General features: G+C 43.4%; 1 long non-coding RNA gene and 1 pseudogene across 1 annotated transcript; one reads left to right on the top strand and one right to left on the bottom strand.

Moving 5' to 3' along the window:
• Nucleotides 1-1,634: 1,634 nt before the first annotated feature.
• LOC117192299 lies at nt 1,635-3,576 on the bottom strand. Its single transcript, XR_004474279.1, has 2 exons — nt 3,354-3,576; nt 1,635-2,169 (listed from the first exon to the last, which is right to left on the bottom strand). It is a non-coding gene; the product is annotated as an uncharacterized LOC117192299 (long non-coding RNA).
• An 813-nt stretch (nt 3,577-4,389) lies between these two features.
• Nucleotides 4,390-15,892, top strand: part of LOC117193099 — a 134,717-nt pseudogene continuing 123,214 nt past the window's right edge.

Raw genomic sequence — 15,892 nt, 5'->3', positions numbered from 1 at the left:
CTTCGGGAGTACCACAAGGCAGCCATCTAGGCCCCTTACTCTTCACACTCTGTATTAATGACTTACCTTCAGTATTAACATACTCTCGAGTACTTATGTATGCGGATGATGTTAAACTCTGTGTCCAGTACAAGGACATTTCATTTCATTCTCGCTTGCAATCCGATCTCAATAACTTTCAGTCATGGTGTTGTGCAAACTTGTTACACCTTAATGCCTCGAAATGCAAAGTTATGACATTTCATCGTTCTAGCCCTTTGTTGGCTCCCTACACCCTATTTGGTGGTTCTCTTGAGAGAATTACCCTGGTGGATGATCTGGGTGTTATGTTAGACCCCAAGTTAAAGTTTTCCGAACACATTTCTACCATGGTAAATAAGGCCATGGGCGTGCTTGGGTTTATAAAGAGGTGGTCAAAGGAATTTGACGACCCCTATATAACAAAGACTCTCTATACCTCGCTTGTTCGTCCGATCTTAGAATACGGCTCCTGTGTATGGTGCCCTCAGTACAAAGTACACCAGGACCGTATAGAATCAGTACAGAAAAACTTTTTACTCTTTGCTCTGCGGGGCCTTAACTGGGATGCGGGTGTAAGACTCCCATCTTACTCTAGTAGACTACTATTAGTAAACCTCCCATCCTTAGTTAACCGTAGAAAAATGCTTGGTGTGATATTTATGCACAACTTGATCAGGGGTGACATAGACAGCCCTGATCTGTTGAGCCGCATAAACTTCACGATTCCTATTAGACTGACTAGAAATTTTATACCGTTGTTCCTTCCACTTTGTAGATCGAATTATTCCTTGCATGAACCGTTTAGGGTCTTATGCTCGGATTATAATTCCCTCTACCATATTATATCCACCACTAATTCTCTTCCTCTTATTAAATTATTAATCCTTACACACCTTTCTATTAATTAGTAACTGTAGTGGTATTTGTACTTTGATTGCATGCTTAGTTTCTTAGTAAGTTTAGTACTAATTTTCCTCGAATGTTAGTCTAATAGCTATCTTTCTTGCATGTTCGCGTTTGGTTCGGCTACGCACCGCGCGTCATGCGGCAGCGCCCCTCGGTCGGTTGGGCGGGAGGAGGGCTGCGTTTTGCCTGGGATCCGCGCGTAACAGCCTTCTGCTGGTGTCACACGGGCCACTTGACGGTGCAGTAACTGCATCGCCTCTTGAAAGATGCAGTCATTGCATGTCAACGTCCACAATAACCAAATTTGATATCCGCACTTCTGTTAGATCTCACTATAAAACGTATATCTCAGAATTTCGCCCCACCCCCTTCCGCCCCCACAAAAGACGAAAATCTGTTGCATCCACAATATTGCACATTCGAGAAAACTAAAAACGCAGAATCATAGATAATGACCATATCTATCAGATTGCTGAATCTGGATCAGATCGGATCATTTTTGTAGCCAAAAGCAAGAAATCAATTTTCAGTGGCTACGCAGCGCCCGACGTCACGCTCAGACTGATTTTCTGTCTCTCTCGCACGCACTCTTTGTGGTGTGGTTCAATATTAGCGGCGTCTGCCGCAGGAGAGCCATACTGACTTAGTATCGGGTAAAACTGTAGAGTTGCGGTGTCCGCAGCAACTCACAACGTTCCACCTCGTTCTGTCTGTTTTTCTTCTTGTCGGTGTCGGTTCGGTTCGGTCGCTGCCGAAGCGTGGATTATTCCGATTTGCGGTTGTTGTGCAAGTGTAAGGCAAGTCACGTACCTGCCGTTGCAGTAAATAAACCAACAAAAATATACAAAACAAATAATTTACTATCGATCCGCGATCGTTGATTGATTAACACATCACTCACACACACACACAACCGCACTGCTCTGCACTGCTTTGTGTGGGCGTACAAGCCGTCTGCATCATCATCTGCCGCACGACTTTGATCGTGTGTCGGAGTCCACCTCCACCTCCAGTGCCACCCCACCCATCCGCACCGGCCGCGCGTGCGTGTTGTAACTTTTGATTAGCTTTGGAGTCGGAAGGGATCTGAGGCGTCTTTCACTCCAGTGCACCTCTTTGGAACATTGCGCTGCTTGCGTTTTTCGTAACTTATCGCCGCCCACATCTCGCCGTTGCTTTTTGTTGTGGTTCTTACGGAGGTGAGTGAGTGTGCCGCGGCGTCCTCCTCGCAGGAATGAATGCCTGTTCTCCCGGGGAATACAAGAGGAAACTAATTGTGCATACGACTATAGGATACCCTCAGGAGCATACGGGGCTCTACCAAATAATCCTACTGGGCGGTGGAAAAGATCAAATATATATTCAATCTATTCAAATACGATATACCCCCTTGGCCCCTACTAGTACAGGGTACAACGAGTAGAATGCCTCACGAGTTTTCGAAATGCTCACTGGAATTGGCAATGCCGATGCGCATTCATTTCGGAATTGCAAATTCCCTGCACATGCCACAAGCGGAAGACGCCACAGACCATGGGCAGAAAAAGTGAAATTTACGACACAACTTTTCTAATTATTGGCCCAGACAGACGCACAACACACAACATTTTTATTGCATATTAGCATGGGGGATGGGATGGGATGGGTTTGTTCTGCGAATATCGATGTGGGCTGATGCCAGCGGATGCCAGCAGAGATGAGATCATTTCTAAAACCGGTGCCGAGCGAAGTCCCAAAGAATGGCCAAAAAGGCAAAGATCTTGTATGCGCTTTGTAAAGTCATTAATCACAGAACGAAGTAGAGAGCTGTCGAACCCCAGTCCAGTGTTCGTTCTGGCTCTGAGTCACCTGTATCGGTATCCCAAGAACCTCTTGGCTTTCATTAGTCGGCATCTTTGCTTCCGTCTCGCCGTCGCTGGTCCGGCAGCGGAATCTAATTAATTCTCCTTTGTTTCCATGAGGCCCAGTAACTGTTTGTCTCAAAACAAACTGCTGGCCGGCTAATGACCAGCAGGTGTTCGCAGGTGGAAACCCAAGCCACGATCAGAAGAGACAGAAGAAGTGACCTTGAGGGTAATAACTCACCCGCGACACCCGCAACAACCGCAACACCCGTAACATTCGCCACTTGGTTGTTAGTCAGGACCGGAATGCAGCCGAGCAGCATTGCTAGCTTCAAAAGCAAAGGCCAAAACCGGATGGCATCTACCAACATAACATCTAATGTCTAATGCCTAACAATACACATACACAGCCACATCCATGTACCCTGGCTGCCCACACCAGAGCACACCGCACCGCACCACACCACACGCACGCAGGTTCTCCTCTCTCCATAGCCCCCATATCATATTTAGGGGCATTATAAAGGTATTAACCGTTAACGGCCTTTGAGCCACAACTCTGTAAAGATTATGTATGCATACCTCCAATACTCGCACAGCCACAAGCGAGTATTTATGTAAAGACTGGACAGGTTTTTGAGCTCATTAATAAATTGACAGGTGGATGCGACTGCAATTGCGATTGTGATTGTAGTGTGTGTCTGATGCCACAACCCCAAAGATGAGTTGCACGATGAAACTCCGTCAAAGGGAAGGGCGTGATTTAATGTTTATGAATATAATTTCCTTTGGTATGACAAACAAATAAATGTGTACTGTTCCACCTCGAGCTTCTATTACCGAAAGCCCACTCTGCCGAGACGGCCATCATTTAATCTCTCGGCTGTTGCTGTTGCCGCCTGTCAGACGGATTGAAATATGATCTTATGGGCAAGAGTTTACTGCGGGTACAACGCACAAATTGTGTGCCTGGAGGGGCACATCTAGAGATCAAGTTTAATGGCCATAAAGCGACAAGTAAAATAAACATTTTGGTTGCTTGGCAGCGGCGGCGATGGCGGCAGGGTGAGCCCACGGCCTAACCCCAGCCCTAACCCTGATCCCCGACAAATCCGTGTAGCTCGTTCTGCCGGATTCTTGTGAAAGTTCGGGCAGTTTCGTTCACCGAACGAAAGCGAAAGACGGCAGGCAGATAAGACAATGGTTTCACTGCCCCGACTCGTCTGCTAATCAACGGAAAAAAGAGACATCGCCGGATCCCCGCTTATATCGTTTTCATAATTGATAGAAAACCATCGAAAGGGACAAGTTTCTGTTCACCCATCCGCGGCATTCCCTGGCGTTCCATGGCATTCCATGGCACTCCACGGCATTCGAGTCGAAATCGAAGCTGAAATAGACAAACAAACGAAAAATCAATGAAAAACCCCTGCGACAAGGCAACTTTCACTGCCCGCAGGCCAAAGAAGTTGTCGACTCGATAAATTAAATTGATTAACGAGCATTAGCACTTGCCGCCACCCGATCTGATCTGCCACCGTGTACAGCAACTGTCGATCCATGGCCAGAGATCTGGGCCATAATTATAATGAGCCAACATAATGTTTGTCCCTCATTGATGGCCAACTGGGGATCGGCTCTGGAGTCGTGCGGTGCGTTGGGAAACCTTCCGCATACAGCACCAGCAGCACTCGCACCTCCACCTCATCCATCCTCGTGGCTTTCGCACCTCCGCAGTTTGGCAGCCAGAGCCGCACAAGGCCTGACGAGAAAGTTTCTGTGCCCCGGGGTCAAAAGGGGGCTACCAAAGGCAAATATTTCGCGTAGCTTACTATTTTATTGGGCAATACAAATCTGCTAATATGGGATCCTCTGCCTCCAGCCCCCATCTTTTACCCAACAATTTTGTTCCCATCTCGGGGGCTGTTATTCTCTAATTTTGGCCAACTGCAAATGGAAATTTCGTTCGAGTTTGAGTGTTAGAGTGTTGGGGGCTGCCAATGGGAACGGCCACAGGCATTACACTTGACGCCCGAGTCGGAGTGGCCGGAGAGACCCGATAGCATCGATTTATCGCCATACCACTAATAGTTGATTATATTTATACCCGATACTCAAAATTGGGGTATATTAGATTTGTGGTAAAAGTGGATGTGTGTAACGTCCAGAGGGAATCGTTTCCGACCTCATAAAGTATATATATTCTTGATCAGCATCAATAGCCGAGTCGATTGAGCCCTGTCTGTCTGTCCGTCTGTCCGTCCGTCCGTCCGTCCGTCCGTCCGTCCGTCCGTCCCCTTCAGCGCCTAGTGCTCAAAGACTATAAGAGCTAGAGCAACGATGTTTTGGATCCAGACTTCTGTGATATGTCACTGCTACAAAAATATTTCAAAACTTCGCCCCGCCCACTTCGCCCACAAAGGACGAAAATCTGTGGCATCCACATTTTTAAAGATACGATAAAACCAAAAACGCAGAATCGGTGAGGATGACCATATCTTCTAAAGTGCAAAATCTGAACCAGATCGTATAATGATTATAGCCAGAAGCAAGAAAACAATTTCATTCTTTCTCGCTCTGTCTCTCTCTAACACACAGGTTTCATGGTCGGTTTTGTCAATTGCAAAATATGAGTTCAAGGATCTCAGAACCTATAAGAGCCAGAGCAACCAAATTTGGTATCCACACTCCTGTGATATCGGACCTTGACCGTTTCGTGTCCAAATTTCGCCACACCCACTTCCGCCCCCGCAAAGGACGAAAATCTGGGGCATCCACAAATCTCAGAGACTATTAAAGCTAGAGTAGCTGAGCTAGCTGAGCCAACCGTCACTCAGCCGTGCGCCGCCGAAAAACTGACTCCGACCACTCCAAGTGTGCAGCAGTTGATCTCGTTTGCCACTCCAAGGGCAACGACAGCTGCTGGCGATGCAGATTCGGTATCCGAATTCATCGCCTCGGAGAATGTGCAGCCAAGTACGTCTGCAGCGTCCGTGTCCGTGGTGTCCGCAAGTTCGCTAGTTGTCCCGTCTAACCCGATCCCACCAGTAAATAGACGTTCCGGCCTGTGGTGACTAAACCACTGGTGGGAGTCCCACCAAAACGACAAGTTTTTGTTTCACGGCTGGCCCCTGACCTCACATCTAATGATGTAATTGCTTTTATTCAAAGCAAAATAAAAGCCGTGGATTTAAAGGTGGAGAAATTTAACTTCTCTTATGCCAGGGAGATAGCCTCGTTTAAGATAAGCATCACCCCAACTCAATTTGACACCATTTGCTCCGCCAAATTTTGGCCGGAGCATTTGGTGGTGAAGGAGTTTAAGGCAAAGAAGAAGAATAGGCCCCCCATATCCCTTCCAAATCTTTCCAGTGTGCCACCCTCAACCTCAACTTCCTCTTCCTCAACTTCCCGTCTTGCTTCCACCTTTCCAAAAAACTAACTTCTCTTTTATTAACCTATCGGAATGTAAGAGGCTTTCGTTGTAAGCTCAGCATTCTTTTCCGGGATAGTGTTGCATTTGCTTCCCACGTTATTGTGTTTACTGAAACCTGGTTAAAGCCGGACATTCTTAGTTCCGAGGTTTTGGCAGGTCGGTACACAACTTTTAGAAAGGACCGTTCGTCTCGACGGGCAGGGGGGGTTCTAATTGCAGTGGACTCTTACTTCACGTCGGAACACTTCACAGTCCAAGTTCAACAGGAACTGGAATTCCTGTGTGTAAAACTGATTCTTCCCGCTTTCGCTATATTCATTACTTGCTCGTATATCCCACCTTCTTCGGATATTTCAATTTATGAGCAGCACTTGTCCGCTTTAACCGCTGTTTCTTCCTCGCTATCTGATAAAGATCGTATGATAGTTCTTGGTGACTTCAACTTGCCAGGAACTCTTTGGTCTTCGGTAAACGAGTCTAGTATCCTAGTGCCCATGTCACGACATGACTTTGTTGACGGCTTGCTTGACCTATCCCTGTCTCAAGTCTACCATGTGAAAAATTCCTTGGGTCGATTGCTTGATCTGTGCTTTGTATCGGATCCTACCATAGTGTTGTTAACCCGAGCCCTTCCGCTCACTATACCTGAAGACGCCTACCACCCTACTTTCGAGTTGTCGCTAGATATAGGACCAACTGTATTGGATCGGTCGAGTAGGCTGCCCGAACGTGTCCGCTGCTTTCGTAAAGCCGAGTTTGCGAAGCTTAATAACCTCATTAGGGATTTTGATTGGTCCGCTTTGTACTTGTGCACTGATATCATAAAAGGCACAAACATTTTTTACAATGCTCTTGGCACATTTTTCGATTCTTGTGTCCCGCTTTCTTGTCCGACTAGATCTGAAAAACCCCCTTGGTTTACCAAAGAGTTATCCAGTCTAAAAAACTTAAAATCAAGACTTTATAAAAAATTTCAAGAAGTTGGTTCTCCTACTTCTCACTCTCGCTATGTATTAGCTCGGTCAAACTTTTCAGTTCTTAATGCTCAATGCTATAAGAACTACCTATCTCGATGCAGGATACGTTTTTCTCAGGACCCTAAACAGTTTTACAGCTTCGTAAACAGTAAGCGTAGAACGTCCGCACACCCATCCTCGCTATCATTTTGTAATACGTCGGCAAATAATGATCAGGCAATTGCCGATCTTTTTGCCCAATTCTTCCAAACCACCTATTCTGAGGAAAGCTACTCTGGTCATCCGTACCCATACGGTTTACCGAGGTCGAACGGCATTTTCAGTCCCTTGTTAAATGCATGTTCCCTACTTCATGTTCTTCGACTAGTTAAGCCGGTGTTTTCACCGGGTCCAGACGGGGTTCCAGGTTGTGTACTCAGGTACTGCGCCGAGGCTCTGTGTGGACCTTTGCTTAAACTATTCACCCTATCCATTGATTCTTCTTGCTTCCCCCCGATCTGGAAGAAATCGTTTATAATTCCTCTCCATAAAAAAGGTAGCAAGTCTGATGCAAAAAATTATAGAGGTATAGCAAAGTTATCCGCTGTTCCTAAAATGTTTGAGAGGGTTTTAACTCCGCACTTGCAACATCTCTGCAAGTCACTTATATCACCAACTCAGCATGGATTTATAAGGCGGCGATCAACCACCACGAACTTGTTAGAGTTTACCTCTTTCATTATTAAAGGCTTTCAATGTAACTTACAGACGGATGTTATTTACACCGACTTTAGTAAAGCATTCGACTCTGTAAACCATTCCCTTTTAGCGCATAAACTTGACCTTTTAGGGTTTCCGCCCAACCTCCTGAGATGGATTTCTAGCTATCTTTGTTCTAGGTCTCAAAGAGTCCTATTCAAAAACTCTCTCTCTTTACCAGTAAAGGTTTCTTCGGGAGTACCACAAGGCAGCCATCTAGGCCCCTTACTCTTCACACTCTTTATTAATGACTCACCTTCAGTATTAACATACTCTCGAGTACTTATGTATGCGGATGATGTTAAACTCTGTGTCCAGTACAAGGACATTTCATTTCATTCTCGCTTGCAATCCGATCTCAATAACATTCAGTCATGCAAAGTTATGACATTTCATCGTTCTAGCCCTTTGTTGGCTCCCTACACCCTATTTGGTGGTTCTCTTGAGAGAATTACCCTGGTGGATGATCTGGGTGTTATGTTAGACCCCAAGTTAAAGTTTTCCGAACACATTTCTACCATGGTAAATGTTAGGTATTATATTAATATCTATATACGGTCACACCATCCAAGGGATATAGAATAAAAGAGAATCTTGAAGACAACGCGTGCTTAAGTCTGAGTGTCAATACACTACATAATTGGCGACGAGCATAAAATAAAACGTATTAATATACATACACATGTTAAAAGTGCATATAATATATGAATAGCAACATGACGAAAAATGAAGCACCAACATTCTATCAAATGGCAACAATTGCTGAGTTTTCGCCACACCAAGAAACGTTCTGCATTTGGAAGGAAAAATTCGACATACATTTGTGCGAATTGAATGTGAAAGAGGAAAACACAAAAAAGGCAGTTTTGTTGAAGTCGATCGGTACAGCGGCTTACACTGTACTACATAGTTTGTGCAATCCGGTATCACCCGTATCAAAAGCATACAAAGAATTATGTGAAATTTTAAAAACACACTACACACCACCTACACACATATTCAGAGAAAGAAAAAAATTTCACATGTCCACAAAAAGTGAAGATGAGACTGTAGCGGAGTGGTATGCTCGAGTTAAACAATTGGCATTGGAATGCAAATTTGGCGTAAGAGTAGAAGCGTTTTTATTAAACCAATTTGTGATGAGCCTTCCCAACCCTATATATGAAAGAATATGTGAAGAAGACGAAAATCTAACTCTGGCTGATGCACTCAAGAAGGCGATGATCATGGAGACGAAGATCAGCACAAGGAAGACAGAACACAACGTCAACTACATGCATCAAAAGAACGGGACTAGTCAATGGCAGAGGCAAAGAGGCGAGAACAGAGATCAAGCAAAGAGCAACGGCAGAAGTCATTTCAAGGGCAACCGAAACGTGAGTTACAGAGGCGGCAGAAGCGACGGTGACGGCGACGGCGAAAACGACTGCGACGCTGGCAGAGAAAAGAAGCAGCAGCCATGCACACACTGTGGCTGGCGAAATCATAACTCAAACAATTGCAAGTATAAGGCATGCAAATGTCACAGCTGTGGAAAAATAGGTCACTTGGCGAGCATTTGTAAAAATAAATCAAAAAAATCCGTAAATTATGTATCTCAAACAAAACATGACACCTATTCTGATAATAATTTTGATAATGATAATTGTAACTTTTCTATCTATAGCGTTGATACAACCTCAACTAGTGGAGTATATTATTTACCTGTAAAAATTGATGGAAACATAACGAAAATTGCTTGCGACACTGGTGCACCGTGCACATTGGTTCCAAAAACATTTTACGAAAGCTTAAATACCAGCAGACCACTTAGAAAATGTCTAGTTCCATATGTAGATTACAATGGAGATTCAATCAAAGTTATTGGTGAGTACGATGCAACGATCGAATATCGAGGTCTAAAAAAACAAATTGTTGTTGTTGTAACCAATGCAGTGAGTCCACCTTTGCTAGGTAGAACATTTTTGAGAGCTTTTAATTTTGAGTTAATGCAGGTGAACAATGTGTACGTAAATGAACCAAATTCTGTAATTACAGAACAGATTAAATCGGAGTTTGCTGAAGTTTTTGAGCCTCGTTTAGGTTCATATACTACGAATACGATATCGTTACTATTAAAAGAAGATGCAAAACCAATATTTTTCAAGCCTAGGTCAGTACCATTAGCATGGAAAGAAAAGATTGAAGTGCAGTTACGAAAATTCATAGATGATGGAATTTTAGAGCAAGTTGTTAGTTCTGAATGGGCAACACCTTTGGTACCGATTTTAAAACCAAACGGTGACATACGAATTTGTGGTGACTATAAGGTTACATTAAACCGGTCTTTAGTCGACGTAAAGTATCCACTACCTCGAATAGACGACATTTTTGCAGCGCTTGAAGGGGGTACACTGTATTCAAAACTTGACCTGTCAAATGCTTACAATCAGCTAAATTTAGATGAGCAATCTCAAAATTTGTGTACTTGGAGCACACATATTGGACTATTGAAAGTTAAACGCTTACCATTTGGTATAAAAACTGCAGCAGCTATTTTTCAAAAAACAATGGAAGGGTTGTTTCAGGGTATGCGAGGAGTTGTGGTTTATCAAGATGACATAACAGTTACAGGACGAGATCTTCAAGAACATATTTCAAACCTAAAAGCTGTACTTAGAAAACTGAAATCAGTTGGACTTAAATTAAATGACAAGAAATGTGAGTTCTTTAAATCCAAAATTTGTTACCTAGGATTTTCAATTGACAGGATAGGACTGAGCAAAAACAATGATAGAGTTGCGAGTGTATTGTTTGCACCGGCTCCGGAAAACGTATCACAGCTTAGAGCTTTCATAGGCATGGTAAATTATTATTCAAAGTTTATCAATAATTTCGCTCAGATAATGAGTCCTTTATATGCATTATTAAAGAAAAATACAAAATTTAATTGGACACGCGAATGTCAGAGTGCATATGAAGAGGTAAAGAAAGAAGTAACTTCTGAACAAGTTTTAGTTCACTACAACCCAGATCAACCGTTAGTATTAACGACTGATGCTAGCAGTCATGCAGTTTCAGGTGTTTTATCACATAAATGCAATGAAGATATCAAACCAATAGCATTTGTATCAAGAGCATTATCCAAAAGCGAGCATAATTACAGTACAATCGAGAAAGAGGCCCTGGCTATAGTGTTCTGTGTGAGTAAATTAAGACAGTATCTTTTAGGAAACAAGTTCATCCTTCGAACAGATCACAAACCATTACTAAGCATATTTGGAGACCTGAAAGGACTTCCATTGATGGCCTCTGCACGAATGCAAAGATGGGCACTGACTTTGTCAGGTTTTCAATATACAGTTGAACACATAAAGGGGACCTTAAATATAGCAGATGGACTCTCAAGAATGCCTCAATGGGAAACGGCTGTACCAAACGAAGACTATAATTACATACATTTTATACAGTCCGAAAAGGTGTTCAAAATTAGCTTCAAAGAAATAGCTCGTGAAACACGACGTGACCCAATATTATCAAAAGTTTGTGAGGCAATTAACACTGGTTCGAAGGCAAGATTAAAAGGCAGCGAGTTTTCTGCCTACATCTCTAAAACAAATGAACTTTCAGTGGAATATGATTGTATCTTATGGGGACACAGAGTAGTAATTCCAACCAAACTGAGACAAGCTATTTTAGCAGAATTTCATGCATCGCATTTGGGAATAGTAAAAACCAAAATGTTAGCACGTTCTTATGTGTGGTGGCCTTGCATGGATTCTGAAATTGAGAAATTAATTCGAGATTGTATTCCTTGTCAGGAACTACAATCAAGTCCAGAAAAGAGTCTGTTAATACCGTGGAAATCCACAGGAAAGGCTTGGAGTCGAGTACACATAGACTTTGCAGGACCAATTAGAGGTTTTCATTTATTGGTTATTATAGATTCTTATACAAAATGGGCAGAAGTATTCAAAACGAAGGAAATAACTTCATTGTTTACTATCAACAAGCTTAGAGAAGTATTTTGTCGATATGGTTTACCAGACGTGTTAGTTAGTGACAATGGACGACAGTTTACTTCTGATGATTTTAAAACGTTTATGAAAAACAATGGTGTTAATCACATTTTTACTGCTCCAGGACATCCAGCGACTAATGGTCAAGCAGAAAATTTTGTAAAGACTGTTAAGAAATCACTATATGCAAACATAAAGGCTAATGAAAGACAAGATTTTAATACAATTTTAAATAGATTTTTGATCGATTACCGAAATACGATTCATTGTACTACGGGCGAATCTCCTGCTAAATTATTTTTTGGTCGTACACTAAAAACAAGATTTTCGTTGTTAAAACCACCTACGGTCGAAAGCATAATAAATAAAAAACAGACTGAGTGTGTTGTAAATCACAAAGGTAGACGAAGCACAGAATTTTTAAAGGGTCAAAATGTTATGGTTAGGGACTACAAAAATCCTAACAAAGCAAGCTGGACTCAGGCAACTGTAAAACAACAACTGGGCCCGCGTTCGTATTGTTGTATTTTGGCGAACAATAACAGAGAAATAAAACGTCACCTGGATCAAATTAGAAACCAAAGCACTAACAATCATACATCGCCTAATGCGAAAACACCTGATGTCGAAAGCAATTGTTCAGTAGATGACAATTCCAAAACCAACAATGAACAAATAGTTTCTCAACCAACACCCACCAGGAGAGAGTTGAGACCACGTGAGGCAGGGAAGGTAGTAAAGCGTATTTAACAATAAAATAATATAAAGAAAGGAATTATGAAATCAAATTATGTACAAATTAAACACTGAAACAAATACTAAACAGATTAAGAAGAAAGAAAAATACGAAATCACATAAATTTTATATACGCTAATTAGATTAAGTACACAAATCAAATTGTTATAAGAAAATAGATTTGTAAATGACATGTATATTAAACATCTAAGGAGAGGCGTGTTAGGTATTATATTAATATCTATATACGGTCACACCATCTAAGGGATATAGAATAAAAGAGAATCTTGAAGACAACGCGTGCTTAAGTCTGAGTGTCAATACACTACAGTAAATAAGGCCATGGGCGTGCTTGGGTTTATAAAGAGGTGGTCAAAGGAATTTGACGACCCCTATATAACAAAGACTCTCTATACTCTATATACTCTATACTCTTTGCTCTGCGGGGCCTTAACTGGGATGCGGGTGTAAGACTCCCATCTTACTCTAGTAGACTACTATTAGTAAACCTCCCATCCTTAGTTAACCGTAGAAAAATGCTTGGTGTGATATTTATGCACAACTTGATCAGGGGTGACATAGACAGCCCTGATCTGTTGAGCCGCATAAACTTCACGATTCCTATTAGACTGACTAGAAATTTTATACCGTTGTTCCTTCCAATTTGTAGATCGAATTATTCCTTGCATGAACCGTTTAGGGTCTTATGCTCGGATTATAATTCCCTCTCCCATATTATATCCACCACTAATTCTCTTCCTCTTATTAAATTATTAATCCTTACACACCTTTCTATTAATTAGTAACTGTAGTGGTATTTGTACTTTGATTGCATGCTTAGTTTCTTAGTAAGTTTTGTACTAATTTTCCTCGAATGTTAGTCTAATAGCTATCTTTCTTGCATGTTCGCGTTTGGTTCGGCTACGCACCGCGCGTCATGCGGCAGCGCCCCTCGGTCGGTTGGGCGGGAGGAGGGCTGCGTTTTGCCTGGGATCCGCGCGTAACAGCCTTCTGCTGGTGTCACACGGGCCACTTGACGGTGCAGTAACTGCATCGCCTCTTGAAAGATGCAGTCATTGCATGTCAACGTCCACAATAACCAAATTTGATATCCGCACTTCTGTTAGATCTCACTATAAAACGTATATCTCAGAATTTCGCCCCACCCCCTTCCGCCCCCACAAAAGACGAAAATCTGTTGCATCCACAATATTGCACATTCGAGAAAACTAAAAACGCAGAATCATAGATAATGACCATATCTATCAGATTGCTGAATCTGGATCAGATCGGATCATTTTTGTAGCCAAAAGCAAGAAATCAATTTTCAGTGGCTACGCAGCGCCCGACGTCACGCTCAGACTGATTTTCTGTCTCTCTCGCACGCACTCTTTGTGGTGTGGTTCAATATTAGCGGCGTCTGCCGCAGGAGAGCCATACTGACTTAGTATCGGGTAAAACTGTAGAGTTGCGGTGTCCGCAGCAACTCACAACGTTCCACCTCGTTCTGTCTGTTTTTCTTCTTGTCGGTGTCGGTTCGGTTCGGTCGCTGCCGAAGCGTGGATTATTCCGATTTGCGGTTGTTGTGCAAGTGTAAGGCAAGTCACGTACCTGCCGTTGCAGTAAATAAACCAACAAAAATATACAAAACAAATAATTTACTATCGATCCGCGATCGTTGATTGATTAACACATCACTCACACACACACACAACCGCACTGCTCTGCAGTGCTCTGTGTGGGCGTACAAGCCGTCTGCATCATCATCTGCCGCACGACTTTGATCGTGTGTCGGAGTCCACCTCCACCTCCAGTGCCACCCCACCCATCCGCACCGGCCGCGCGTGCGTGTTGTAACTTTTGATTAGCTTTGGAGTCGGAAGGGATCTGAGGCGTCTTTCACTCCAGTGCACCTCTTTGGAACATTGCGCTGCTTGCGTTTTTCGTAACTTATCGCCGCCCACATCTCGCCGTTGCTTTTTGTTGTGGTTCTTACGGAGGTGAGTGAGTGTGCCGCGGCGTCCTCCTCGCAGGAATGAATGCCTGTTCTCCCGGGGAATACAAGAGGAAACTAATTGTGCATACGACTATAGGATACCCTCAGGAGCATACGGGGCTCTACCAAATAATCCTACTGGGCGGTGGAAAAGATCAAATATATATTCAATCTATTCAAATACGATATACCCCCTTGGCCCCTACTAGTACAGGGTACAACGAGTAGAATGCCTCACGAGTTTTCGAAATGCTCACTGGAATTGGCAATGCCGATGCGCATTCATTTCGGAATTGCAAATTCCCTGCACATGCCACAAGCGGAAGACGCCACAGACCATGGGCAGAAAAAGTGAAATTTACGACACAACTTTTCTAATTATTGGCCCAGACAGACGCACAACACACAACAACATTTTTATTGCATATTAGCATGGGGGATGGGATGGGATGGGTTTGTTCTGCGAATATCGATGTGGGCTGATGCCAGCGGATGCCAGCAGAGATGAGATCATTTCTAAAACCGGTGCCGAGCGAAGTCCCAAAGAATGGCCAAAAAGGCAAAGATCTTGTATGCGCTTTGTAAAGTCATTAATCACAGAACGAAGTAGAGAGCTGTCGAACCCCAGTCCAGTGTTCGTTCTGGCTCTGAGTCACCTGTATCGGTATCCCAAGAACCTCTTGGCTTTCATTAGTCGGCATCTTTGCTTCCGTCTCGCCGTCGCTGGTCCGGCAGCGGAATCTAATTAATTCTCCTTTGTTTCCATGAGGCCCAGTAACTGTTTGTCTCAAAACAAACTGCTGGCCGGCTAATGACCTGCAGGTGTTCGCAGGTGGAAACCCAAGCCTTGATCAGAAGAGACAGAAGAAGTGACCTTGAGGGTAATAACTCACCCGCGACACCCGCAACAACCGCAACACCCGTAACATTCGCCACTTGGTTGTTAGTCAGGACCGGAATGCAGCCGAGCAGCATTGCTAGCTTCAAAAGCAAAGGCCAAAACCGGATGGCATCTACCAACATAACATCTAATGTCTAATGCCTAACAATACACATACACAGCCACATCCATGTACCCTGGCTGCCCACACCAGAGCACACCGCACCGCACCACACCACACGCACGCAGGTTCTCCTCTCTCCATAGCCCCCATATATGGGGGCTTGAAATATGATCTTATGGGCAAGAGTTTACTGCGGGTACAACGCACAAATTGTGTGCCTGGAGGGGCACATCTAG

The sequence above is a fragment of the Drosophila miranda genome, assembly GCF_003369915.1.
Source record: "Drosophila miranda strain MSH22 chromosome Y unlocalized genomic scaffold, D.miranda_PacBio2.1 Contig_Y2_pilon, whole genome shotgun sequence".
Classification (NCBI taxonomy): Eukaryota; Metazoa; Arthropoda; class Insecta; order Diptera; family Drosophilidae; genus Drosophila; species Drosophila miranda.
The sequence above is the reverse complement of the archived record's forward strand: the minus strand, read 5'-3'. Positions and strand labels throughout refer to the sequence as shown.